This window comes from Drosophila simulans, unplaced genomic scaffold (genome assembly GCF_016746395.2).
Source record: "Drosophila simulans strain w501 unplaced genomic scaffold, Prin_Dsim_3.1 Segkk94_quiver_pilon, whole genome shotgun sequence".
Classification (NCBI taxonomy): domain Eukaryota; kingdom Metazoa; phylum Arthropoda; class Insecta; order Diptera; family Drosophilidae; genus Drosophila; species Drosophila simulans.
Window position 1 is genome coordinate 117,155 of NW_025416889.1, and position 27,846 is coordinate 145,000.

Genomic DNA, 27,846 nt, shown 5'->3' on the forward strand with positions numbered 1-27,846 from the left:
GCGGGTTCAAAAACTACTATAGGTAGGCAGTGGTTGCCGACCTCCCGCATTATTCGAAATATTTATTTCGGATTATGTTTATATTGGTTACATACAATAAAGTATATTATTATCCGTACAAATTTGTTTCTCAGTTCTATAGAACACGGGACTTGGCTCCGCGGATAATAGGAATATACGCTTTTTAGATAATATCGTTGAAACAAAAGTCAAGTTTCTATTATATATAGAATAACAAATCGTTTCCATATATTATCGTTAATTTTTGGAGGCAGGCAAATATTTATTTATTACCTGCCGTATAGTTGGATTATTATATCGTTACGGTATAATACAAATATGGATTCTTATGAAAGAAATATAAAATTATATATTAAATGTGGAAATATTATCATATGCGCTTGGTTTTATGTTATATATTACCAGAGAGATATATGAAAAGAGATAAATTTTAAATTTATCTTCAAAATGCAAATGATTTAACTTAATATTTATATTGGTTAAACAAAAATTGTACATGTGTGGATACAATAATTATGTATGTTGGAAATAAAATGATATTTTATAATGAAATATGTATATATAAAAAGATATAATTATAGAAACATATATATTACAATAATTATATGAAATTCTTGTTATATTGGTAAAACAAGTATAAATTAAAAATGAAATTATGGATTACGAATGCTATATAAAAATGGCCGTAATCGAATGGATATTTTACTTATAAATATATATTTAAAATTTTACCCAAAGGCGAAATATTGAATTTTATTCAATATAATAAAAATCATGGAATTATATAAAGTGAAAAATCCATATATCTATTATATTGCTTATTTCGATTCAAAAAATATGAATGGAATATGAAGGAAAAACATTATTCTGGTTGATCCTGCCAGTAGTTATATGCTTGTCTCAAAGATTAAGCCATGCATGTCTAAGTACACACGAATTAAAAGTGAAACCGCAAAAGGCTCATTATATCAGTTATGGTTCCTTAGATCGTTAACAGTTACTTGGATAACTGTGGTAATTCTAGAGCTAATACATGCAATTAAAACATGAACCTTATGGGACATGTGCTTTTATTAGGCTAAAACCAAGCGATCGCAAGATCGTTATATTGGTTGAACTCTAGATAACATGCAGATCGTATGGTCTTGTACCGACGACAGATCTTTCAAATGTCTGCCCTATCAACTTTTGATGGTAGTATCTAGGACTACCATGGTTGCAACGGGTAACGGGGAATCAGGGTTCGATTCCGGAGAGGGAGCCTGAGAAACGGCTACCACATCTAAGGAAGGCAGCAGGCGCGTAAATTACCCACTCCCAGCTCGGGGAGGTAGTGACGAAAAATAACAATACAGGACTCATATCCGAGGCCCTGTAATTGGAATGAGTACACTTTAAATCCTTTAACAAGGACCAATTGGAGGGCAAGTCTGGTGCCAGCAGCCGCGGTAATTCCAGCTCCAATAGCGTATATTAAAGTTGTTGCGGTTAAAACGTTCGTAGTTGAACTTGTGCTTCATACGGGTAGTACAACTTACAATTGTGGTTAGTACTATACCTTTATGTATGTAAGCGTATTACCGGTGGAGTTCTTATATGTGATTAAATACTTGTATTTTTTCATATGTTCCTCCTATTTAAAAACCTGCACTAGTGCTCTTAAACGAGTGTTATTGTGGGCCGGTACTATTACTTTGAACAAATTAGAGTGCTTAAAGCAGGCTTCAAATGCCTGAATATTCTGTGCATGGGATAATGAAATAAGACCTCTGTTCTGCTTTCATTGGTTTTCAGATCAAGAGGTAATGATTAATAGAAGCAGTTTGGGGGCATTAGTATTACGACGCGAGAGGTGAAATTCTTGGACCGTCGTAAGACTAACTTAAGCGAAAGCATTTGCCAAAGATGTTTTCATTAATCAAGAACGAAAGTTAGAGGTTCGAAGGCGATCAGATACCGCCCTAGTTCTAACCATAAACGATGCCAGCTAGCAATTGGGTGTAGCTACTTTTATGGCTCTCTCAGTCGCTTCCCGGGAAACCAAAGCTTTTGGGCTCCGGGGGAAGTATGGTTGCAAAGCTGAAACTTAAAGGAATTGACGGAAGGGCACCACCAGGAGTGGAGCCTGCGGCTTAATTTGACTCAACACGGGAAAACTTACCAGGTCCGAACATAAGTGTGTAAGACAGATTGATAGCTCTTTCTCGAATCTATGGGTGGTGGTGCATGGCCGTTCTTAGTTCGTGGAGTGATTTGTCTGGTTAATTCCGATAACGAACGAGACTCAAATATATTAAATAGATATCTTCAGGATTATGGTGCTGAAGCTTATGTAGCCTTCATTCATGGTGGCAGTAAAATGTTTATTGTGTTTGAATGTGTTTATGTAAGTGGAGCCGTACCTGTTGGTTTGTCCCATTATAAGGACACTAGCTTCTTAAATGGACAAATTGCGTCTAGCAATAATGAGATTGAGCAATAACAGGTCTGTGATGCCCTTAGATGTCCTGGGCTGCACGCGCGCTACAATGAAAGTATCAACGTGTATTTCCTAGACCGAGAGGTCCGGGTAAACCGCTGAACCACTTTCATGCTTGGGATTGTGAACTGAAACTGTTCACATGAACTTGGAATTCCCAGTAAGTGTGAGTCATTAACTCGCATTGATTACGTCCCTGCCCTTTGTACACACCGCCCGTCGCTACTACCGATTGAATTATTTAGTGAGGTCTCCGGACGTGATCACTGTGACGCCTTGCGTGTTACGGTTGTTTCGCAAAAGTTGACCGAACTTGATTATTTAGAGGAAGTAAAAGTCGTAACAAGGTTTCCGTAGGTGAACCTGCGGAAGGATCATTATTGTATAATATCCTTACCGTTAATAAACATTTGTTATAATACAAATAAATACAATTTACCAAAATAAAAATATTACAAAATGATTCTACGGAATCAAAAGTTAAAGTGAAAATAAAATGTAGATGGCTTTTATTTTATTTATATGTGGGGCTTGGCAACCTCATAAAAAGACTTTAACATTATTAATGTTGTTGTGCGTATTTGTGGCAGTACTTACTACAACAACGGCGTTTCCTATAAAAACAAATTCTCGAAAATGGAAATCGAAGAAACTAAACTAAATTCGAAAGTGGAAGTCGAATTAAAATTAAAATAATTTTGAATGTGGTAATCGAAATAAGTTTGTGTGTATATGGACCATAATATACACGCGTTGCGAATATGTATTGTTCATCTATGTTATGAGCATACGTTGGCTAATGCAACAACCTAAAATATACAATGTTTGTACCTGTCATCCATCAGGTTAATGTTTTATATAAATTTTGCAGTATGTGTCACCCAAAATAGCAAACCATAACCAGATTATTATGATACATAATGCTTATATGAAACTAAGACATTTCGCAACATTTATTTTAGGTATAAAAATAAATTTATTGAAGGAATTGATATATGCCAGTAAAATGGTGTATTTTTAATTTCTTTCAATAAAAACAATATTGACATTATATAAAAATGAATTATAAAACTCTAAGCGGTGGATCACTCGGCTCATGGGTCGATGAAGAACGCAGCAAACTGTGCGTCATCGTGTGAACTGCAGGACACATGAACATCGACATTTTGAACGCATATCGCAGTCCATGCTGTTATGTACTTTAATTAATTTTATAGTGCTGCTTGGACTACATATGGTTGAGGGTTGTAAGACTATGCTAATTAAGTTGTTTATAAATTTTTTATAAGCATATGGTATATTATTGGATTAAATAATGATTTTATTCATAATATTAAAAAAGAAATGAAAAACATTATCTCACATTTGAATGTGAAAAACGAAGAGAAATATTTTCTTTTTCAATCAAATAATACTGAGAAATGTCTAGCATAAAAAATTGAAATATTTTTCATCTAGAATTGTCTCTTATTAATGATTCGAAAAAAAAAAACTTGGTTATGTTATTATTCTTCGTTGGTTCGTTAAATGGATAAAAAATAACTTTGCTTACAAGAACTATTGGAACTATTTATAACGAATTTAATTGATTGTTTTATCATTTATATATAAAGAATTTATGGCAAAATATAGTTATATATACAACCTCAACTCATATGGGACTACCCCCTGAATTTAAGCATATTAATTAGGGGAGGAAAAGAAACTAACAAGGATTTTCTTAGTAGCGGCGAGCGAAAAGAAAACAGTTCAGCACTAAGTCACTTTGTCTATATGGCAAATGTGAGATGCAGTGTATGGAGCGTCAATATTCTAGTATGAGAAATTAATGATTTAAGTCCTTCTTAAATGAGGCCATTTACCCATAGAGGGTGCCAGGCCCGTATAACGTTAATGATTACTAGATGATGTTTCCAAAGAGTCGTGTTGCTTGATAGTGCAGCACTAAGTGGGTGGTAAACTCCATCTAAAACTAAATATAACCATGAGACCGATAGTAAACAAGTACCGTGAGGGAAAGTTGAAAAGAACTCTGAATAGAGAGTTAAACAGTACGTGAAACTGCTTAGAGGTTAAGCCCGATGAACCTGAATATCCGTTATGGAAAATTCATCATTAAAATTGTAATATTTAAATAATATTATTAAGAATAATGTGCATTTTTTCCATATAAGGACATTGTAATCTATTAGCATATCCCAAATTTATCATAAAATATAACTTATAGTTTATTCCAATTAAATTGCTTGCATTTTAACACAGAATAAATGTTATTAATTTGATAAAGTGCTGATAGATTTATATTATTACAGAGCGTTAATTTTTCGGAATTATATAATGGCATAATTATCATTGATTTTTGTGTTTATTATATGCTCTTGTATGATTAACAATGCGAAAGATTCAGGATACCTTCGGGACCCGTCTTGAAACACGGACCAAGGAGTCTAACATATGTGCAAGTTATTGGGATGTAAACCTAATAGCGTAATTAACTTGACTAATAATGGGATTAGTTTTTTAGCTATTTATAGCTAATTAACACAATCCCGGGGCGTTCTATATAGTTATGTATAATGTATATTTATATTATTTATGCCTCTAACTGGAACGTACCTTGAGCATATATGCTGTGACCCGAAAGATGGTGAACTATACTTGATCAGGTTGAAGTCAGGGGAAACCCTGATGGAAGACCGAAACAGTTCTGACGTGCAAATCGATTGTCAGAATTGAGTATAGGGGCGAAAGACCAATCGAACCATCTAGTAGCTGGTTCCTTCCGAAGTTTCCCTCAGGATAGCTGGTGCATTTTAATATTATATAAAATAATCTTATCTGGTAAAGCGAATGATTAGAGGCCTTAGGGTCGAAACGATCTTAACCTATTCTCAAACTTTAAATGGGTAAGAACCTTAACTTTCTTGATATGAAGTTCAAGGTTATGATATAATGTGCCCAGTGGGCCACTTTTGGTAAGCAGAACTGGCGCTGTGGGATGAACCAAACGTAATGTTACGGTGCCCAAATTAACAACTCATGCAGATACCATGAAAGGCGTTGGTTGCTTAAAACAGCAGGACGGTGATCATGGAAGTCGAAATCCGCTAAGGAGTGTGTAACAACTCACCTGCCGAAGCAACTAGCCCTTAAAATGGATGGCGCTTAAGTTGTATACCTATACATTACCGCTAAAGTAGATGATTTATATTACTTGTGATATAAATTTTGAAACTTTAGTGAGTAGGAAGGTACAATGGTATGCGTAGAAGTGTTTGGCGTAAGCCTGCATGGAGCTGCCATTGGTACAGATCTTGGTGGTAGTAGCAAATAATCGAATGAGACCTTGGAGGACTGAAGTGGAGAAGGGTTTCGTGTGAACAGTGGTTGATCACGAGTTAGTCGGTCCTAAGTTCAAGGCGAAAGCCGAAAATTTTCAAGTAAAACAAAAATGCCTAACTATATAAACAAAGCGAATATAATACACTTGAATAATTTTGAACGAAAGGGAATACGGTTCCAATTCCGTAACCTGTTGAGTATCCGTTTGTTATTAAATATGGGCCTCGTGCTCATCCTGGCAACAGGAACGACCATAAAGAAGCCGTCGAGAGATATCGGAAGAGTTTTCTTTTCTGTTTTATAGCCGTACTACCATGGAAGTCTTTCGCAGAGAGATATGGTAGATGGGCTAGAAGAGCATGACATATACTGTTGTGTCGATATTTTCTCCTCGGACCTTGAAAATTTATGGTGGGGACACGCAAACTTCTCAACAGGCCGTACCAATATCCGCAGCTGGTCTCCAAGGTGAAGAGTCTCTAGTCGATAGAATAATGTAGGTAAGGGAAGTCGGCAAATTAGATCCGTAACTTCGGGATAAGGATTGGCTCTGAAGATTGAGATAGTCGGGCTTGATTGGGAAACAATAACATGGTTTATGTGCTCGTTCTGGGTAAATAGAGTTTCTAGCATTTATGTTAGTTACTTGTTCCCCGGATAGTTTAGTTACGTAGCCAATTGTGGAACTTTCTTGCTAAAATTTTTAAGAATACTATTTGGGTTAAACCAATTAGTTCTTATCAATTATAACGATTATCAATTAACAATCAATTCAGAACTGGCACGGACTTGGGGAATCCGACTGTCTAATTAAAACAAAGCATTGTGATGGCCCTAGCGGGTGTTGACACAATGTGATTTCTGCCCAGTGCTCTGAATGTCAAAGTGAAGAAATTCAAGTAAGCGCGGGTCAACGGCGGGAGTAACTATGACTCTCTTAATCTAACCATAAGGCGCCGCCCTAGTAGAAGTGAGCAAAACCACCAAGTAACAACATCAGAAACAACTCCAATCACTCCCTTCGAACAGTCGAACAGGGAAATTTTGCAGACACTGCGTGGGTATAGCCCCGTAGAATGCCATTCCAAATGGAGAGCCCAAGAGCTACAAACGATCATTGACAGGGCAGAGCTCGAGGGAAAGGAAACCACTCTCCAATGCTTATCGCTATATCTCCTGGGAATTTTTCCGGCACAGGGTGTACGACACACGCTGACGAGACCTCCTCGGAGACCTCGGAATAGGAGAGAAAGCAGAAGGCAGCAGTATGCTGTCGTCCAGCGTAACTGGGATAAGCATAAAGGAAGATGCATCAAGTCCTTGCTAAATGGAACTGATGAGTCGGTAATGCCAAGCCAAGAAGTAATGGTTCCCTACTGGAGAGAAGTAATGACTCAGCCTAGCCCAAGCTCTTGCAGTGGAGAAGTGATACAAATGGATCACTCGCTTGAGAGGGTTTGGTCTGCTATTACGGAGCATGACCTTCGGGCGTCAAGAATCTCATTATCTTCATCTCCGGGGCCTGACGGGATAACTCCAAAATCTGCCAGGGAGGTGCCGTCAGGTTTATGTTGCGAATAATGAACCTAATTCTATGGTGCGGTAATCTACCACACTCTATCCGACTGGCCAGAACCGTCTTCATCCCGAAAACGGTGACGGCGAAGCGACCGCAAGACTTTCGTCCAATATCGGTGCCTTCAGTCCTGGTAAGACAGCTAAATGCCATATTGGCAACCCGGTTGAACTCATCAATCAATTGGGACCCGCGCCAGCGGGGCTTCTTACCTACCGACGGATGTGCCGATAATGCGACGATAGTTGACTTAGTCTTGAGGCATAGCCATAAGCACTTTAGATCTTGCTACATAGCTAATTTAGATGTAAGCAAGGCATTCGATTCTTTATCGCATGCATCTATATATGACACCTTACGTGCTTATGGTGCGCCAAAGGGCTTCGTTGACTACGTACAGAATACGTACGAGGGTGGCGGTACCAGTCTCAATGGGGACGGTTGGAGTTCAGAGGAATTCGTCCCTGCTAGAGGAGTGAAGCAGGGTGACCCTTTGTCTCCTATTCTATTTAACTTGGTAATGGACAGGTTACTTAGAAACCTACCCAGCGAAATTGGTGCCAAAGTCGGAAATGCCATTACTAACGCGGCCGCGTTTGCAGATGATTTGGTACTATTTGCTGAAACTCGAATGGGACTTCAAGTATTGTTGGACAGAACGTTGGATTTTCTATCTCTCGTCGGCCTTAAACTTAATGCCGACAAATGTTTTACCGTTGGCATTAAGGGCCAGCCGAAACAGAAGTGTACCGTGCTAGAGGCACAGAGCTTCTACGTAGGCTCGAGAGAGATTCCATCATTGAAGCGAACGGACGAGTGGAAGTACTTAGGCATCAACTTCACTGCAACTGGGAGGGTTCGATGCAATCCGGCCGAGGACATTGGTCCAAAGCTACAAAGATTGACAAAGGCCCCCCTCAAACCACAACAGAGGATGTTCGCCCTTAGGACTGTCCTTATCCCACAGCTCTATCACAAGTTAGCCCTTGGGAGTGTGGCGATAGGCGTCCTACGAAAAACTGACAAATTAATAAGATACTATGTGCGAAGATGGCTAAATCTTCCGCTGGATATGCCGATAGCATTCATTCATGCACCCCCAAAAAGTGGAGGTCTCGGAATTCCATCACTAAGATGGGTAGCTCCAATGTTAAGGCTAAGACGATTGAGTAATATTAAATGGCCTCACCTCACGCAAAACGAGGTAGCCAGCTCTTTCCTCGAAGCCGAAAAACAACGGGCCCGAGATAGATTATTAGCTGAACAAAATGAATTGTTATCGCGTCCGGCAATAGAAAAATATTGGGCGAACAAATTGTACCTCTCAGTTGATGGCAGCGGACTCCGTGAAGCGGGCCATTGGGGACCGCAACACGGGTGGGTTAATCAACCCACGCGTTTACTAACAGGAAAGGAATATATAGACGGTATTCGTCTGCGGATAAATGCCCTACCCACGAAGTCTCGTACTACAAGGGGAAGGCACGAATTGGAACGACAGTGTCGTGCAGGATGTGACGCTCCCGAAACAACAAACCACATAATGCAAAAATGTTATCGATCGCATGGGAGGCGCGTAGCTAGACACAACTGCGTAGTAAATCGAATCAAGCGGGGACTTGAGGAGAGAGGCTGCGTGGTCATTGTTGAACCAAGTCTGCAGTGCGAATCCGGCCTTAATAAACCGGACCTGGTGGCACTACGACAAGATCACATTGATGTGATCGACATACAAATTGTGACAGACGGACACTCTATGGATGATGCACACCAGCGCAAAATCAATAGATACGACAGACCGGACATACGAACTGAATTGCGTCGCAGATTCGAAGCCGCAGGTGACATTGAATTCCATTCTGCCACCCTGAACTGGAGGGGGATCTGGAGTGGTCAATCCGTTAAAAGATTGATAGCAAAGGGTCTCCTCAGCAAATATGATAGTCATATCATTAGCGTCCAGGTTATGAGAGGCAGTCTCGGTTGTTTTAAACAGTTCATGTACCTGAGCGGGTTTTCCCGAGATTGGACTTAGCTAAAACGTTTGGTTCAAAACATTTGCTTGCTGTCTTGGCATAACATCAATAAAGGCATAAACATCGCAAAACAATGGTTATATATAAATGGCTATGAGGATGGTTTTAGTACGTAGGCGTTGCGGAACTTCGGTTCAGATAGAGCAATGAATCGTGCATGCTAGGAAAACTGACCACACGCAGTGTTGGCAGCCCTAGTATCTTTCGATAGATTTCCATACCTCCGCGATCAAAAAAAAAAAAAAAAAAAAAAAAAATAGCCAAATGCCTCGTCATCTAATTAGTGACGCGCATGAATGGATTAACGAGATTCCTACTGTCCCTATCTACTATCTAGCGAAACCACAGCCAAGGGAACGGGCTTGGAATAATTAGCGGGGAAAGAAGACCCTTTTGAGCTTGACTCTAATCTGGCAGTGTAAGGAGACATAAGAGGTGTAGAATAAGTGGGAGATATTAGACCTCGGTTTGGTATCGTCAATGAAATACCACTACTCTTATTGTTTCCTTACTTACTTGATTAAATGGAACGTGTATCATTTCCTAGCCATTATACGGATATATTTATTATATCTTATGGTATTGGGTTTTGATGCAAGCTTCTTGATCAAAGTATCACGAGTTTGTTATATAATCGCAAACAAATTCTTTAATAAAACGATGCATTTATGTATTTTTGATTTGAAAATTTGGTATAACTCCAATTACTCAGGTATGATCCAATTCAAGGACATTGCCAGGTAGGGAGTTTGACTGGGGCGGTACATCTCTCAAATAATAACGGAGGTGTCCCAAGGCCAGCTCAGTGCGGACAGAAACCACACATAGAGCAAAAGGGCAAATGCTGACTTGATCTCGGTGTTCAGTACACACAGGGACAGCAAAAGCTCGGCCTATCGATCCTTTTGGTTTAAAGAGTTTTTAACAAGAGGTGTCAGAAAAGTTACCATAGGGATAACTGGCTTGTGGCGGCCAAGCGTTCATAGCGACGTCGCTTTTTGATCCTTCGATGTCGGCTCTTCCTATCATTGTGAAGCAAAATTCACCAAGCGTTGGATTGTTCACCCATGCAAGGGAACGTGAGCTGGGTTTAGACCGTCGTGAGACAGGTTAGTTTTACCCTACTAATGACAAAACGTTGTTGCGACAGCATTCCTGCGTAGTACGAGAGGAACCGCAGGTACGGACCAATGGCACAATACTTGTTCGAGCGAACAGTGGTATGACGCTACGTCCGTTGGATTATGCCTGAACGCCTCTAAGGTCGTATCCGTGCTGGACTGCAATGATAAATAAGGGGCAATTTGCATTGTATGGCTTCTAAACCATTTAAAGTTTATAATTTATTTTATAAACGACAATGGATGTGATGCCAATGTAATTTGTAACATAGTAAATTAGGAGGATCTTCGATCACCTGATGCCGCGCTAGTTACATATAAAAGCATTATTTAATACAATGACAAAGCCTAGAATCAATTGTAAACGACTTTTGTAACAGGCAAGGTGTTGTAAGTGGTTGAGCAGCTGCCATACTGCGATCCACTGAAGCTTATCCTTTGCTTGATGATTCGATAAATAAATGATTTTTTCCTGTAGCCAAACACCTCGTCATCAATTTAGTGACGCATATGATATTGTCCCTATCATATAATTTTTGATATAAAGACTTTAAAGAATTGTATCAAGTTGCCAAACACCTCGTCATCAATTTAGTGACGCATATGATATTGTCCCTATCATATAATTAATATAAAGACTTTAATGAATTGTGTCAAGTTGCCAAACACCTCGTCATCAATTTAGTGACGCATATGATATTGTCCCTATCATATAATTAATATAAAGAATTTTAATGAATTGTGTCAAGTTGCCAAACACCTCGTCATCAATTTAGTGACGCATATGATATTGTCCCTATCATATAATTTTTGATATAAAGACTTTAAAGAATTGTATCAAGTTGCCAAACACCTCGTCATCAATTTAGTGACGCATATGATATTGTCCATATCATATAATTAATATAAAGACTTTAATGAATTGTGTCAAGTTGCCAAACACCTCGTCATCAATTTAGTGACGCATATGATATTGTCCCTATCATATAATTTTTGATATAAAGACTTTAAAGAATTGTATCAAGTTGCCAAACACCTCGTCATCAATTTAGTGACGCATATGATATTGTCCATATCATATAATTAATATAAAGACTTTAATGAATTGTGTCAAGTTGCCAAACACCTCGTCATCAATTTAGTGACGCATATGATATTGTCCCTATCATATAATTTTTGATATAAAGACTTTAAAGAATTGTATCAAGTTGCCAAACACCTCGTCATCAATTTAGTGACGCATATGATATTGTCCATATCATATAATTAATATAAAGACTTTAATGAATTGTGTCAAGTTGCCAAACACCTCGTCATCAATTTAGTGACGCATATGATATTGTCCCTATCATATAATTAATATAAAGACTTTAATGAATTGTGTCAAGTTGCCAAACACCTCGTCATCAATTTAGTGACGCATATGATATTGTCCATATCATATAATTAATATAAAGACTTTAATGAATTGTGTCAAGTTGCCAAACACCTCGTCATCAATTTAGTGACGCATATGATATTGTCCCTATCATATAATTTTTGATATAAAGACTTTAAAGAATTGTATCAAGTTGCCAAACACCTCGTCATCAATTTAGTGACGCATATGATATTGTCCATATCATATAATTAATATAAAGACTTTAATGAATTGTGTCAAGTTGCCAAACACCTCGTCATCAATTTAGTGACGCATATGATATTGTCCCTATCATATAATTAATATAAAGACTTTAATGAATTGTGTCAAGTTGCCAAACACCTCGTCATCAATTTAGTGACGCATATGATATTGTCCCTATCATATAATTAATATAAAGAATTTTAATGAATTGTGTCAAGTTGCCAAACACCTCGTCATCAATTTAGTGACGCATATGATATTGTCCCTATCATATAATTAATATAAAAACTTTTAATGAATTGTGTCAAGTTGCCAAACACCTCGTCATCAATTTAGTGACGCATATGATATTGTCCCTATCATATATTTTTTGATATAAAGACTTTAAAGAATTGTATCAAGTTGCCAAACACCTCGTCATCAACTACTATATTATGGTTGCGCCGACCTCTCATATTGTATTCTCTTATGTGTTCATAGGATTTTGGCAATTATATACGAGTAAATTAAATAATATACTTATGAAAATGATTAATTATTATATGTATAAGGGAAAAAATGCTGAAATATTCCCATATTATCTTAGTATTATAGAGGAAAGACCGTTGCCGACCTCTCATATTGTTCAAAACTTATGTATTCATATGATTTTGGCAATTAAATGAGTAAATTAAATAATATACATATGAAAATGATTAATTATTATATGTATAAGGGAAAAAATGCTGAAATATTCCCACATTCTCTCAGTATTATAGAGAAAAGCCATTATAGTGAGAGGGTATAGTAGTGTAAACGACCGGAATTACGACAGAGGGTTCAAAAACTACTATAGGTAGGCAGTGGTTGCCGACCTCTTATATTGTTCAAAACTTATGTATTCATATGATTTTGGCAATTATATGAGTAAATTAAATAATATACATATGAAAATGATTAATTATTATATGTATAAGGGAAAAAATGCTGAAATATTCCCACATTCTCTCAGTATTATAGAGAAAAGCCATTATAGTGAGAGGGTATAGTAGTGTAAACGACCGGAATTACGACAGAGGGTTCAAAAACTACTATAGGTAGGCAGTGGTTGCCGACCTCTCATATTGTTCAAAACTTATGTATTCATATGATTTTGGGAATTATATGAGTAAATTAAATAATATACATATGAAAATGATTAATTATTATATGTATAAGGGAAAAAATGCTGAAATATTCCCACATTCTCTCAGTATTATAGAGAAAAGCCATTATAGTGAGAGGGTATAGTAGTGTAAACGACCGGAATTACGACAGAGGGTTCAAAAACTACTATAGGTAGGCAGTGGTTGCCGACCTCTCATATTGTTCAAAACTTATGAATTCATATGATTTTGGGAATTATATGAGTAAATTAAATAATATACATATGAAAATGATTAATTATTATATGTATAAGGAAAAAAATGCTGAAATATTCCCACATTCTCTTAGTATTATAGAGAAAAGCCATTATAGGGAGAGGGTATAGTAGTGTAAACGACCGGAATTACGACAGAGGGTTCAAAAACTACTATAGGTAGGCAGTGGTTGCCGACCTCTCATATTGTTCAAAACTTATGTATTCATATGATTTTGGCAATAATATGAGTAAATTAAATAATAAACATATGAAAATTAATATGTATTATATGTATAAAGAAAAAAATAATCATATTATATATGAATAATGGAAAAAAAAATGAAATGTTCATATAATCTCTTAATATATAAGAGAATAGCCCGTATGTTGGGTGGCAAACGGAATTGAAAATACCCGCTTTGACGACAGCGGGTTCAAAAACTACTATAGGTAGGCAGTGGTTGCCGACCTCCCGCATTATTCGAAATATTTATTTCGGATTATGTTTATATTGGTTACATACAATAAAGTATATTATTATCCGTACAAATTTGTTTCTCAGTTCTATAGAACACGGGACTTGGCTCCGCGGATAATAGGAATATACGCTTTTTAGATAATATCGTTGAAACAAAAGTCAAGTTTCTATTATATATAGAATAACAAATCGTTTCCATATATTATCGTTAATTTTTGGAGGCAGGCAAATATTTATTTATTACCTGCCGTATAGTTGGATTATTATATCGTTACGGTATAATACAAATATGGATTCTTATGAAAGAAATATAAAATTATATATTAAATGTGGAAATATTATCATATGCGCTTGGTTTTATGTTATATATTACCAGAGAGATATATGAAAAGAGATAAATTTTAAATTTATCTTCAAAATGCAAATGATTTAACTTAATATTTATATTGGTTAAACAAAAATTGTACATGTGTGGATACAATAATTATGTATGTTGGAAATAAAATGATATTTTATAATGAAATATGTATATATAAAAAGATATAATTATAGAAACATATATATTACAATAATTATATGAAATTCTTGTTATATTGGTAAAACAAGTATAAATTAAAAATGAAATTATGGATTACGAATGCTATATAAAAATGGCCGTAATCGAATGGATATTTTACTTATAAATATATATTTAAAATTTTACCCAAAGGCGAAATATTGAATTTTATTCAATATAATAAAAATCATGGAATTATATAAAGTGAAAAATCCATATATCTATTATATTGCTTATTTCGATTCAAAAAATATGAATGGAATATGAAGGAAAAACATTATTCTGGTTGATCCTGCCAGTAGTTATATGCTTGTCTCAAAGATTAAGCCATGCATGTCTAAGTACACACGAATTAAAAGTGAAACCGCAAAAGGCTCATTATATCAGTTATGGTTCCTTAGATCGTTAACAGTTACTTGGATAACTGTGGTAATTCTAGAGCTAATACATGCAATTAAAACATGAACCTTATGGGACATGTGCTTTTATTAGGCTAAAACCAAGCGATCGCAAGATCGTTATATTGGTTGAACTCTAGATAACATGCAGATCGTATGGTCTTGTACCGACGACAGATCTTTCAAATGTCTGCCCTATCAACTTTTGATGGTAGTATCTAGGACTACCATGGTTGCAACGGGTAACGGGGAATCAGGGTTCGATTCCGGAGAGGGAGCCTGAGAAACGGCTACCACATCTAAGGAAGGCAGCAGGCGCGTAAATTACCCACTCCCAGCTCGGGGAGGTAGTGACGAAAAATAACAATACAGGACTCATATCCGAGGCCCTGTAATTGGAATGAGTACACTTTAAATCCTTTAACAAGGACCAATTGGAGGGCAAGTCTGGTGCCAGCAGCCGCGGTAATTCCAGCTCCAATAGCGTATATTAAAGTTGTTGCGGTTAAAACGTTCGTAGTTGAACTTGTGCTTCATACGGGTAGTACAACTTACAATTGTGGTTAGTACTATACCTTTATGTATGTAAGCGTATTACCGGTGGAGTTCTTATATGTGATTAAATACTTGTATTTTTTCATATGTTCCTCCTATTTAAAAACCTGCACTAGTGCTCTTAAACGAGTGTTATTGTGGGCCGGTACTATTACTTTGAACAAATTAGAGTGCTTAAAGCAGGCTTCAAATGCCTGAATATTCTGTGCATGGGATAATGAAATAAGACCTCTGTTCTGCTTTCATTGGTTTTCAGATCAAGAGGTAATGATTAATAGAAGCAGTTTGGGGGCATTAGTATTACGACGCGAGAGGTGAAATTCTTGGACCGTCGTAAGACTAACTTAAGCGAAAGCATTTGCCAAAGATGTTTTCATTAATCAAGAACGAAAGTTAGAGGTTCGAAGGCGATCAGATACCGCCCTAGTTCTAACCATAAACGATGCCAGCTAGCAATTGGGTGTAGCTACTTTTATGGCTCTCTCAGTCGCTTCCCGGGAAACCAAAGCTTTTGGGCTCCGGGGGAAGTATGGTTGCAAAGCTGAAACTTAAAGGAATTGACGGAAGGGCACCACCAGGAGTGGAGCCTGCGGCTTAATTTGACTCAACACGGGAAAACTTACCAGGTCCGAACATAAGTGTGTAAGACAGATTGATAGCTCTTTCTCGAATCTATGGGTGGTGGTGCATGGCCGTTCTTAGTTCGTGGAGTGATTTGTCTGGTTAATTCCGATAACGAACGAGACTCAAATATATTAAATAGATATCTTCAGGATTATGGTGCTGAAGCTTATGTAGCCTTCATTCATGGTGGCAGTAAAATGTTTATTGTGTTTGAATGTGTTTATGTAAGTGGAGCCGTACCTGTTGGTTTGTCCCATTATAAGGACACTAGCTTCTTAAATGGACAAATTGCGTCTAGCAATAATGAGATTGAGCAATAACAGGTCTGTGATGCCCTTAGATGTCCTGGGCTGCACGCGCGCTACAATGAAAGTATCAACGTGTATTTCCTAGACCGAGAGGTCCGGGTAAACCGCTGAACCACTTTCATGCTTGGGATTGTGAACTGAAACTGTTCACATGAACTTGGAATTCCCAGTAAGTGTGAGTCATTAACTCGCATTGATTACGTCCCTGCCCTTTGTACACACCGCCCGTCGCTACTACCGATTGAATTATTTAGTGAGGTCTCCGGACGTGATCACTGTGACGCCTTGCGTGTTACGGTTGTTTCGCAAAAGTTGACCGAACTTGATTATTTAGAGGAAGTAAAAGTCGTAACAAGGTTTCCGTAGGTGAACCTGCGGAAGGATCATTATTGTATAATATCCTTACCGTTAATAAACATTTGTTATAATACAAATAAATACAATTTACCAAAATAAAAATATTACAAAATGATTCTACGGAATCAAAAGTTAAAGTGAAAATAAAATGTAGATGGCTTTTATTTTATTTATATGTGGGGCTTGGCAACCTCATAAAAAGACTTTAACATTATTAATGTTGTTGTGCGTATTTGTGGCAGTACTTACTACAACAACGGCGTTTCCTATAAAAACAAATTCTCGAAAATGGAAATCGAAGAAACTAAACTAAATTCGAAAGTGGAAGTCGAATTAAAATTAAAATAATTTTGAATGTGGTAATCGAAATAAGTTTGTGTGTATATGGACCATAATATACACGCGTTGCGAATATGTATTGTTCATCTATGTTATGAGCATACGTTGGCTAATGCAACAACCTAAAATATACAATGTTTGTACCTGTCATCCATCAGGTTAATGTTTTATATAAATTTTGCAGTATGTGTCACCCAAAATAGCAAACCATAACCAGATTATTATGATACATAATGCTTATATGAAACTAAGACATTTCGCAACATTTATTTTAGGTATAAAAATAAATTTATTGAAGGAATTGATATATGCCAGTAAAATGGTGTATTTTTAATTTCTTTCAATAAAAACAATATTGACATTATATAAAAATGAATTATAAAACTCTAAGCGGTGGATCACTCGGCTCATGGGTCGATGAAGAACGCAGCAAACTGTGCGTCATCGTGTGAACTGCAGGACACATGAACATCGACATTTTGAACGCATATCGCAGTCCATGCTGTTATGTACTTTAATTAATTTTATAGTGCTGCTTGGACTACATATGGTTGAGGGTTGTAAGACTATGCTAATTAAGTTGTTTATAAATTTTTTATAAGCATATGGTATATTATTGGATTAAATAATGATTTTATTCATAATATTAAAAAAGAAATGAAAAACATTATCTCACATTTGAATGTGAAAAACGAAGAGAAATATTTTCTTTTTCAATCAAATAATACTGAGAAATGTCTAGCATAAAAAATTGAAATATTTTTCATCTAGAATTGTCTCTTATTAATGATTCGAAAAAAAAAAACTTGGTTATGTTATTATTCTTCGTTGGTTCGTTAAATGGATAAAAAATAACTTTGCTTACAAGAACTATTGGAACTATTTATAACGAATTTAATTGATTGTTTTATCATTTATATATAAAGAATTTATGGCAAAATATAGTTATATATACAACCTCAACTCATATGGGACTACCCCCTGAATTTAAGCATATTAATTAGGGGAGGAAAAGAAACTAACAAGGATTTTCTTAGTAGCGGCGAGCGAAAAGAAAACAGTTCAGCACTAAGTCACTTTGTCTATATGGCAAATGTGAGATGCAGTGTATGGAGCGTCAATATTCTAGTATGAGAAATTAATGATTTAAGTCCTTCTTAAATGAGGCCATTTACCCATAGAGGGTGCCAGGCCCGTATAACGTTAATGATTACTAGATGATGTTTCCAAAGAGTCGTGTTGCTTGATAGTGCAGCACTAAGTGGGTGGTAAACTCCATCTAAAACTAAATATAACCATGAGACCGATAGTAAACAAGTACCGTGAGGGAAAGTTGAAAAGAACTCTGAATAGAGAGTTAAACAGTACGTGAAACTGCTTAGAGGTTAAGCCCGATGAACCTGAATATCCGTTATGGAAAATTCATCATTAAAATTTAATATTTAAATAATATTATTAAGAATAATGTGCATTTTTTCCATATAAGGACATTGTAATCTATTAGCATATCCCAAATTTATCATAAAATATAACTTATAGTTTATTCCAATTAAATTGCTTGCATTTTAACACAGAATAAATGTTATTAATTTGATAAAGTGCTGATAGATTTATATTATTACAGAGCGTTAATTTTTCGGAATTATATAATGGCATAATTATCATTGATTTTTGTGTTTATTATATGCTCTTGTATGATTAACAATGCGAAAGATTCAGGATACCTTCGGGACCCGTCTTGAAACACGGACCAAGGAGTCTAACATATGTGCAAGTTATTGGGATGTAAACCTAATAGCGTAATTAACTTGACTAATAATGGGATTAGTTTTTTAGCTATTTATAGCTAATTAACACAATCCCGGGGCGTTCTATATAGTTATGTATAATGTATATTTATATTATTTATGCCTCTAACTGGAACGTACCTTGAGCATATATGCTGTGACCCGAAAGATGGTGAACTATACTTGATCAGGTTGAAGTCAGGGGAAACCCTGATGGAAGACCGAAACAGTTCTGACGTGCAAATCGATTGTCAGAATTGAGTATAGGGGCGAAAGACCAATCGAACCATCTAGTAGCTGGTTCCTTCCGAAGTTTCCCTCAGGATAGCTGGTGCATTTTAATATTATATAAAATAATCTTATCTGGTAAAGCGAATGATTAGAGGCCTTAGGGTCGAAACGATCTTAACCTATTCTCAAACTTTAAATGGGTAAGAACCTTAACTTTCTTGATATGAAGTTCAAGGTTATGATATAATGTGCCCAGTGGGCCACTTTTGGTAAGCAGAACTGGCGCTGTGGGATGAACCAAACGTAATGTTACGGTGCCCAAATTAACAACTCATGCAGATACCATGAAAGGCGTTGGTTGCTTAAAACAGCAGGACGGTGATCATGGAAGTCGAAATCCGCTAAGGAGTGTGTAACAACTCACCTGCCGAAGCAACTAGCCCTTAAAATGGATGGCGCTTAAGTTGTATACCTATACATTACCGCTAAAGTAGATGATTTATATTACTTGTGATATAAATTTTGAAACTTTAGTGAGTAGGAAGGTACAATGGTATGCGTAGAAGTGTTTGGCGTAAGCCTGCATGGAGCTGCCATTGGTACAGATCTTGGTGGTAGTAGCAAATAATCGAATGAGACCTTGGAGGACTGAAGTGGAGAAGGGTTTCGTGTGAACAGTGGTTGATCACGAGTTAGTCGGTCCTAAGTTCAAGGCGAAAGCCGAAAATTTTCAAGTAAAACAAAAATGCCTAACTATATAAACAAAGCGAATATAATACACTTGAATAATTTTGAACGAAAGGGAATACGGTTCCAATTCCGTAACCTGTTGAGTATCCGTTTGTTATTAAATATGGGCCTCGTGCTCATCCTGGCAACAGGAACGACCATAAAGAAGCCGTCGAGAGATATCGGAAGAGTTTTCTTTTCTGTTTTATAGCCGTACTACCATGGAAGTCTTTCGCAGAGAGATATGGTAGATGGGCTAGAAGAGCATGACATATACTGTTGTGTCGATATTTTCTCCTCGGACCTTGAAAATTTATGGTGGGGACACGCAAACTTCTCAACAGGCCGTACCAATATCCGCAGCTGGTCTCCAAGGTGAAGAGTCTCTAGTCGATAGAATAATGTAGGTAAGGGAAGTCGGCAAATTAGATCCGTAACTTCGGGATAAGGATTGGCTCTGAAGATTGAGATAGTCGGGCTTGATTGGGAAACAATAACATGGTTTATGTGCTCGTTCTGGGTAAATAGAGTTTCTAGCATTTATGTTAGTTACTTGTTCCCCGGATAGTTTAGTTACGTAGCCAATTGTGGAACTTTCTTGCTAAAATTTTTAAGAATACTATTTGGGTTAAACCAATTAGTTCTTATCAATTATAACGATTATCAATTAACAATCAATTCAGAACTGGCACGGACTTGGGGAATCCGACTGTCTAATTAAAACAAAGCATTGTGATGGCCCTAGCGGGTGTTGACACAATGTGATTTCTGCCCAGTGCTCTGAATGTCAAAGTGAAGAAATTCAAGTAAGCGCGGGTCAACGGCGGGAGTAACTATGACTCTCTTAAGGTAGCCAAATGCCTCGTCATCTAATTAGTGACGCGCATGAATGGATTAACGAGATTCCTACTGTCCCTATCTACGGCATCAATGGCACTATCTGCAAGGCAGTCTGGCGCGCCATACCCGAGCACCTTGCATCGTTGTTTTCCCGATGCATCCGATTAGGATATTTTCCCGCCGAATGGAAGTGCCCACGAGTTGTCTCGCTGCTCAAAGGGCCAGATAAGGACAAGTGTGAGCCCTCCTCATATAGAGGAATATGCTTGCTACCAGTCTTTGGTAAGGTGCTCGAGGCCATCATGGTGAATCGTGTGAGAGAAGTTCTTCCGGAAGGCTGCAGATGGCAGTTTGGATTTCGCCAAGGACGATGTGTGGAGGATGCTTGGAGGCACGTGAAGAGCAGTGTTGGTGCCAGCCCGGCGCAATACGTGCTCGGCACATTCGTGGACTTCAAAGGAGCATTCGACAACGTCGAATGGAGTGCTGCACTCCGCCGACTAGCCGACTTGGGATGCCGGGAGATGGGCTTGTGGCAGAGCTTTTTCTCCGGCCGAAGAGCAGTGATCCGAAGCAGTTTCGGTACTGTGGATGTACCGGTAACTAGAGGCTGCCCGCAGGGATCAATCAGTGGCCCATTTATCTGGGACATACTGATGGATGTACTGCTTCAGCGTCTCCAGCCGTATTGCCAGCTGAGTGCATACGCGGATGACTTGCTGCTTCTCGTCGAGGGAAATTCCCGAGCTATGCTAGAGGAAAAAGGTGCACAGCTGATGTCCATCGTAGAAGCGTGGGGAGCGGAAGTTGGCGTTGCCGTCTCGACCAGCAAGACGGTAATAATGCTGCTGAAAGGTACCTTGAGACGTGCGCCTACGGTGAGGTTTGCTGGAGCGAACCTTCCGTATGTGCGTAGCTGTCGGTACCTTGGCATCACGGTCAGTGAAGGAATGAAATTCCTCACGCACATAGCTTCGCTTCGCCAGCGAATGACCGGAGTCGTTGGAGCATTGGCGCGTGTGCTTCGAGCAGACTGGGGCTTCAGTCCTCGAGCCAGGCGGACCATATATGACGGACTCATGGCACCTTGTGTGCTGTTTGGTGCCCCGGTATGGTATGACACCGCCGAGCAAGTAGCCGCCCGGAGAAGACTAGCCTCCTGCCAGAGGCTAATCCTGCTTGGAAGCCTCTCGGTGTGCCGAACTGTGTCCACAGTGGCACTGCAGGTACTTGGTGGAGCTCCCCCGCTTGACTTGGCTGCTAAATTTCTAGCGGTCAAATACAAGCTGAAGCGTGGATACCCGCTGGAGGAGAACGACTGGCTATACGACGAGGACACTACGTGTCTAAGCTGGAAGCAGAGGAAGACGCGCCTAGAAGAGTGCTTACTGCAGAATTGGCAGAATAGATGGGATGACGACAGCGAGCCAGGACGGGTGACGCATAAGTTCATCCCATACGTCACTCTTGCCTATCGGAATCCAAGCTTTGGATTCTCGATGAGGACGTCTTACCTGCTGACAGGTCACGGGTCGTTTAACGCATTTTTGCAAGGGAGAGCCCTCAGCGATACCACTGCTTGCGCCTGTGGAGATCCATATGAGGATTGGATGCACATATTGTGCGCCTGCCCCCTATATGCAGATTTGCGGAACCTCGATGGACTTGGAGTGCAGCGCCTTGGCGAAAACTGGACCTTCGATAGAATCCTGGAAGATCAACAGAGGACTCAACAGCTGGCAGAGTTTGCGGACGAGGTGTTCCGTAGGAGGAGGGGCGTTTAGCCCAAAACTTCGCCGTGTGGTTAGCGGGCGAGAATACTTCCACAGCCTGCTATTGCTTGTCGTAAGAGGCGACTAATATAGCGATAGGTTCCTCTAACCGTGCTTGTCGGAGCAAAAGGAGGAGGCCCACCGAGCCTCTCTTTCGGTACCACGGGTTGTGCAGCTATCCAAGACTGCACATTGAGGTAGGCCCCCTGGTGGGAGTATCGTGGTGGCTGTGGTTGGTACCCATATCGCGGGTAGAGCCTTCGTGTTCGACGTTTGAGTTGCGGTGCTGGTTGCGCAAAACTCGGGTGCTGTGACCCAGAGATCAGTAGAGATTTTAGGTAGATCTCGCTCCTCAGCAAGGGGGAGTGCTTGCCCGGCAAGCAAGTACTCGAATTGCTACCGGGGTGGTCGCTATGTACATAGCTATAGCTTCCAGTCCGGGACGCTTGTCTGGCGTATCCAGACTCATGCACCATGTTGATACATGCACCACTAGTGGGTGTTCAGGGTGTCGTGGTTGTAATCCCTTCAGTGTGGAACACGCCACGTAAAACAAGTTCGGAGAGGTCCGAAAGTCACTGTCCCTATCTACTATCTAGCGAAACCACAGCCAAGGGAACGGGCTTGGAATAATTAGCGGGGAAAGAAGACCCTTTTGAGCTTGACTCTAATCTGGCAGTGTAAGGAGACATAAGAGGTGTAGAATAAGTGGGAGATATTAGACCTCGGTTTGGTATCGTCAATGAAATACCACTACTCTTATTGTTTCCTTACTTACTTGATTAAATGGAACGTGTATCATTTCCTAGCCATTATACGGATATATTTATTATATCTTATGGTATTGGGTTTTGATGCAAGCTTCTTGATCAAAGTATCACGAGTTTGTTATATAATCGCAAACAAATTCTTTAATAAAACGATGCATTTATGTATTTTTGATTTGAAAATTTGGTATAACTCCAATTACTCAGGTATGATCCAATTCAAGGACATTGCCAGGTAGGGAGTTTGACTGGGGCGGTACATCTCTCAAATAATAACGGAGGTGTCCCAAGGCCAGCTCAGTGCGGACAGAAACCACACATAGAGCAAAAGGGCAAATGCTGACTTGATCTCGGTGTTCAGTACACACAGGGACAGCAAAAGCTCGGCCTATCGATCCTTTTGGTTTAAAGAGTTTTTAACAAGAGGTGTCAGAAAAGTTACCATAGGGATAACTGGCTTGTGGCGGCCAAGCGTTCATAGCGACGTCGCTTTTTGATCCTTCGATGTCGGCTCTTCCTATCATTGTGAAGCAAAATTCACCAAGCGTTGGATTGTTCACCCATGCAAGGGAACGTGAGCTGGGTTTAGACCGTCGTGAGACAGGTTAGTTTTACCCTACTAATGACAAAACGTTGTTGCGACAGCATTCCTGCGTAGTACGAGAGGAACCGCAGGTACGGACCAATGGCACAATACTTGTTCGAGCGAACAGTGGTATGACGCTACGTCCGTTGGATTATGCCTGAACGCCTCTAAGGTCGTATCCGTGCTGGACTGCAATGATAAATAAGGGGCAATTTGCATTGTATGGCTTCTAAACCATTTAAAGTTTATAATTTATTTTATAAACGACAATGGATGTGATGCCAATGTAATTTGTAACATAGTAAATTAGGAGGATCTTCGATCACCTGATGCCGCGCTAGTTACATATAAAAGCATTATTTAATACAATGACAAAGCCTAGAATCAATTGTAAACGACTTTTGTAACAGGCAAGGTGTTGTAAGTGGTTGAGCAGCTGCCATACTGCGATCCACTGAAGCTTATCCTTTGCTTGATGATTCGATAAATAAATGATTTTTTCCTGTAGCCAAACACCTCGTCATCAATTTAGTGACGCATATGATATTGTCCCTATCATATAATTTTTGATATAAAGACTTTAAAGAATTGTATCAAGTTGCCAAACACCTCGTCATCAATTTAGTGACGCATATGATATTGTCCCTATCATATAATTAATATAAAGACTTTAATGAATTGTGTCAAGTTGCCAAACACCTCGTCATCAATTTAGTGACGCATATGATATTGTCCCTATCATATAATTAATATAAAGAATTTTAATGAATTGTGTCAAGTTGCCAAACACCTCGTCATCAATTTAGTGACGCATATGATATTGTCCCTATCATATAATTTTTTGAATATAATAAAGACTTTAAATGAATTGTATCAAGTTGCCAAACACCTCGTCATCAATTTAGTGACGCATATGATATTGTCCCTATCATATAATTTTTGATATAAAGACTTTAAAGAATTGTATCAAGTTGCCAAACACCTCGTCATCAATTTAGTGACGCATATGATATTGTCCATATCATATAATTAATATAAAGACTTTAATGAATTGTGTCAAGTTGCCAAACACCTCGTCATCAATTTAGTGACGCATATGATATTGTCCCTATCATATAATTTTTGATATAAAGACTTTAAAGAATTGTATCAAGTTGCCAAACACCTCGTCATCAATTTAGTGACGCATATGATATTGTCCATATCATATAATTAATATAAAGACTTTAATGAATTGTGTCAAGTTGCCAAACACCTCGTCATCAATTTAGTGACGCATATGATATTGTCCCTATCATATAATTAATATAAAGACTTTAATGAATTGTGTCAAGTTGCCAAACACCTCGTCATCAATTTAGTGACGCATATGATATTGTCCATATCATATAATTAATATAAAGACTTTAATGAATTGTGTCAAGTTGCCAAACACCTCGTCATCAATTTAGTGACGCATATGATATTGTCCTATCATATAATTAATATAAAGACTTTAATGAATTGTGTCAAGTTGCCAAACACCTCGTCATCAATTTAGTGACGCATATGATATTGTCCTATCATATAATTAATATAAAGACTTTAATGAATTGTGTCAAGTTGCCAAACACCTCGTCATCAATTTAGTGACGCATATGATATTGTCCCTATCATATAATTAATATAAAGAATTTTAATGAATTGTGTCAAGTTGCCAAACACCTCGTCATCAATTTAGTGACGCATATGATATTGTCCCTATCATATAATTAATATAAAAACTTTTAATGAATTGTGTCAAGTTGCCAAACACCTCGTCATCAATTTAGTGACGCATATGATATTGTCCCTATCATATATTTTTTGATATAAAGACTTTAAAGAATTGTATCAAGTTGCCAAACACCTCGTCATCAACTACTATATTATGGTTGCGCCGACCTCTCATATTGTATTCTCTTATGTGTTCATAGGATTTTGGCAATTATATACGAGTAAATTAAATAATATACTTATGAAAATGATTAATTATTATATGTATAAGGGAAAAAATGCTGAAATATTCCCATATTATCTTAGTATTATAGAGGAAAGACCGTTGCCGACCTCTCATATTGTTCAAAACTTATGTATTCATATGATTTTGGCAATTAAATGAGTAAATTAAATAATATACATATGAAAATGATTAATTATTATATGTATAAGGGAAAAAATGCTGAAATATTCCCACATTCTCTCAGTATTATAGAGAAAAGCCATTATAGTGAGAGGGTATAGTAGTGTAAACGACCGGAATTACGACAGAGGGTTCAAAAACTACTATAGGTAGGCAGTGGTTGCCGACCTCTTATATTGTTCAAAACTTATGTATTCATATGATTTTGGCAATTATATGAGTAAATTAAATAATATACATATGAAAATGATTAATTATTATATGTATAAGGGAAAAAATGCTGAAATATTCCCACATTCTCTCAGTATTATAGAGAAAAGCCATTATAGTGAGAGGGTATAGTAGTGTAAACGACCGGAATTACGACAGAGGGTTCAAAAACTACTATAGGTAGGCAGTGGTTGCCGACCTCTCATATTGTTCAAAACTTATGTATTCATATGATTTTGGGAATTATATGAGTAAATTAAATAATATACATATGAAAATGATTAATTATTATATGTATAAGGGAAAAAATGCTGAAATATTCCCACATTCTCTCAGTATTATAGAGAAAAGCCATTATAGTGAGAGGGTATAGTAGTGTAAACGACCGGAATTACGACAGAGGGTTCAAAAACTACTATAGGTAGGCAGTGGTTGCCGACCTCTCATATTGTTCAAAACTTATGAATTCATATGATTTTGGGAATTATATGAGTAAATTAAATAATATACATATGAAAATGATTAATTATTATATGTATAAGGAAAAAAATGCTGAAATATTCCCACATTCTCTTAGTATTATAGAGAAAAGCCATTATAGGGAGAGGGTATAGTAGTGTAAACGACCGGAATTACGACAGAGGGTTCAAAAACTACTATAGGTAGGCAGTGGTTGCCGACCTCTCATATTGTTCAAAACTTATGTATTCATATGATTTTGGCAATAATATGAGTAAATTAAATAATAAACATATGAAAATTAATATGTATTATATGTATAAAGAAAAAAATAATCATATTATATATGAATAATGGAAAAAAAAATGAAATGTTCATATAATCTCTTAATATATAAGAGAATAGCCCGTATGTTGGGTGGCAAACGGAATTGAAAATACCCGCTTTGACGACAGCGGGTTCAAAAACTACTATAGGTAGGCAGTGGTTGCCGACCTCCCGCATTATTCGAAATATTTATTTCGGATTATGTTTATATTGGTTACATACAATAAAGTATATTATTATCCGTACAAATTTGTTTCTCAGTTCTATAGAACACGGGACTTGGCTCCGCGGATAATAGGAATATACGCTTTTTAGATAATATCGTTGAAACAAAAGTCAAGTTTCTATTATATATAGAATAACAAATCGTTTCCATATATTATCGTTAATTTTTGGAGGCAGGCAAATATTTATTTATTACCTGCCGTATAGTTGGATTATTATATCGTTACGGTATAATACAAATATGGATTCTTATGAAAGAAATATAAAATTATATATTAAATGTGGAAATATTATCATATGCGCTTGGTTTTATGTTATATATTACCAGAGAGATATATGAAAAGAGATAAATTTTAAATTTATCTTCAAAATGCAAATGATTTAACTTAATATTTATATTGGTTAAACAAAAATTGTACATGTGTGGATACAATAATTATGTATGTTGGAAATAAAATGATATTTTATAATGAAATATGTATATATAAAAAGATATAATTATAGAAACATATATATTACAATAATTATATGAAATTCTTGTTATATTGGTAAAACAA

At 37.5% G+C, this 27,846-nt stretch overlaps 4 non-coding genes and 2 pseudogenes across 4 annotated transcripts; all 6 read left to right on the top strand.

Moving 5' to 3' along the window:
• Positions 1 to 885: 885 nt before the first annotated feature.
• Positions 886 to 2,880, top strand: LOC120285727. Its single transcript, XR_005544947.1, has one exon. It is a non-coding gene; the product is annotated as a small subunit ribosomal RNA (ribosomal RNA).
• A 689-nt stretch (positions 2,881 to 3,569) lies between these two features.
• LOC120285713 lies at positions 3,570 to 3,748 on the top strand. Its single transcript, XR_005544933.1, has one exon. It is a non-coding gene; the product is annotated as a 5.8S ribosomal RNA (ribosomal RNA).
• Positions 3,749 to 4,141: 393 nt separating this feature from the next.
• On the top strand, positions 4,142 to 11,029 carry LOC120285739 (annotated as a pseudogene).
• A 3,864-nt stretch (positions 11,030 to 14,893) lies between these two features.
• Positions 14,894 to 16,888, top strand: LOC120285728. The gene has a single exon (XR_005544948.1). It is a non-coding gene; the product is annotated as a small subunit ribosomal RNA (ribosomal RNA).
• A 689-nt stretch (positions 16,889 to 17,577) lies between these two features.
• Positions 17,578 to 17,756, top strand: LOC120285714. Its single transcript, XR_005544934.1, has one exon. It is a non-coding gene; the product is annotated as a 5.8S ribosomal RNA (ribosomal RNA).
• Positions 17,757 to 18,149: 393 nt separating this feature from the next.
• Positions 18,150 to 24,391, top strand: LOC120285744 (annotated as a pseudogene).
• Positions 24,392 to 27,846: the final 3,455 nt, after the last annotated feature.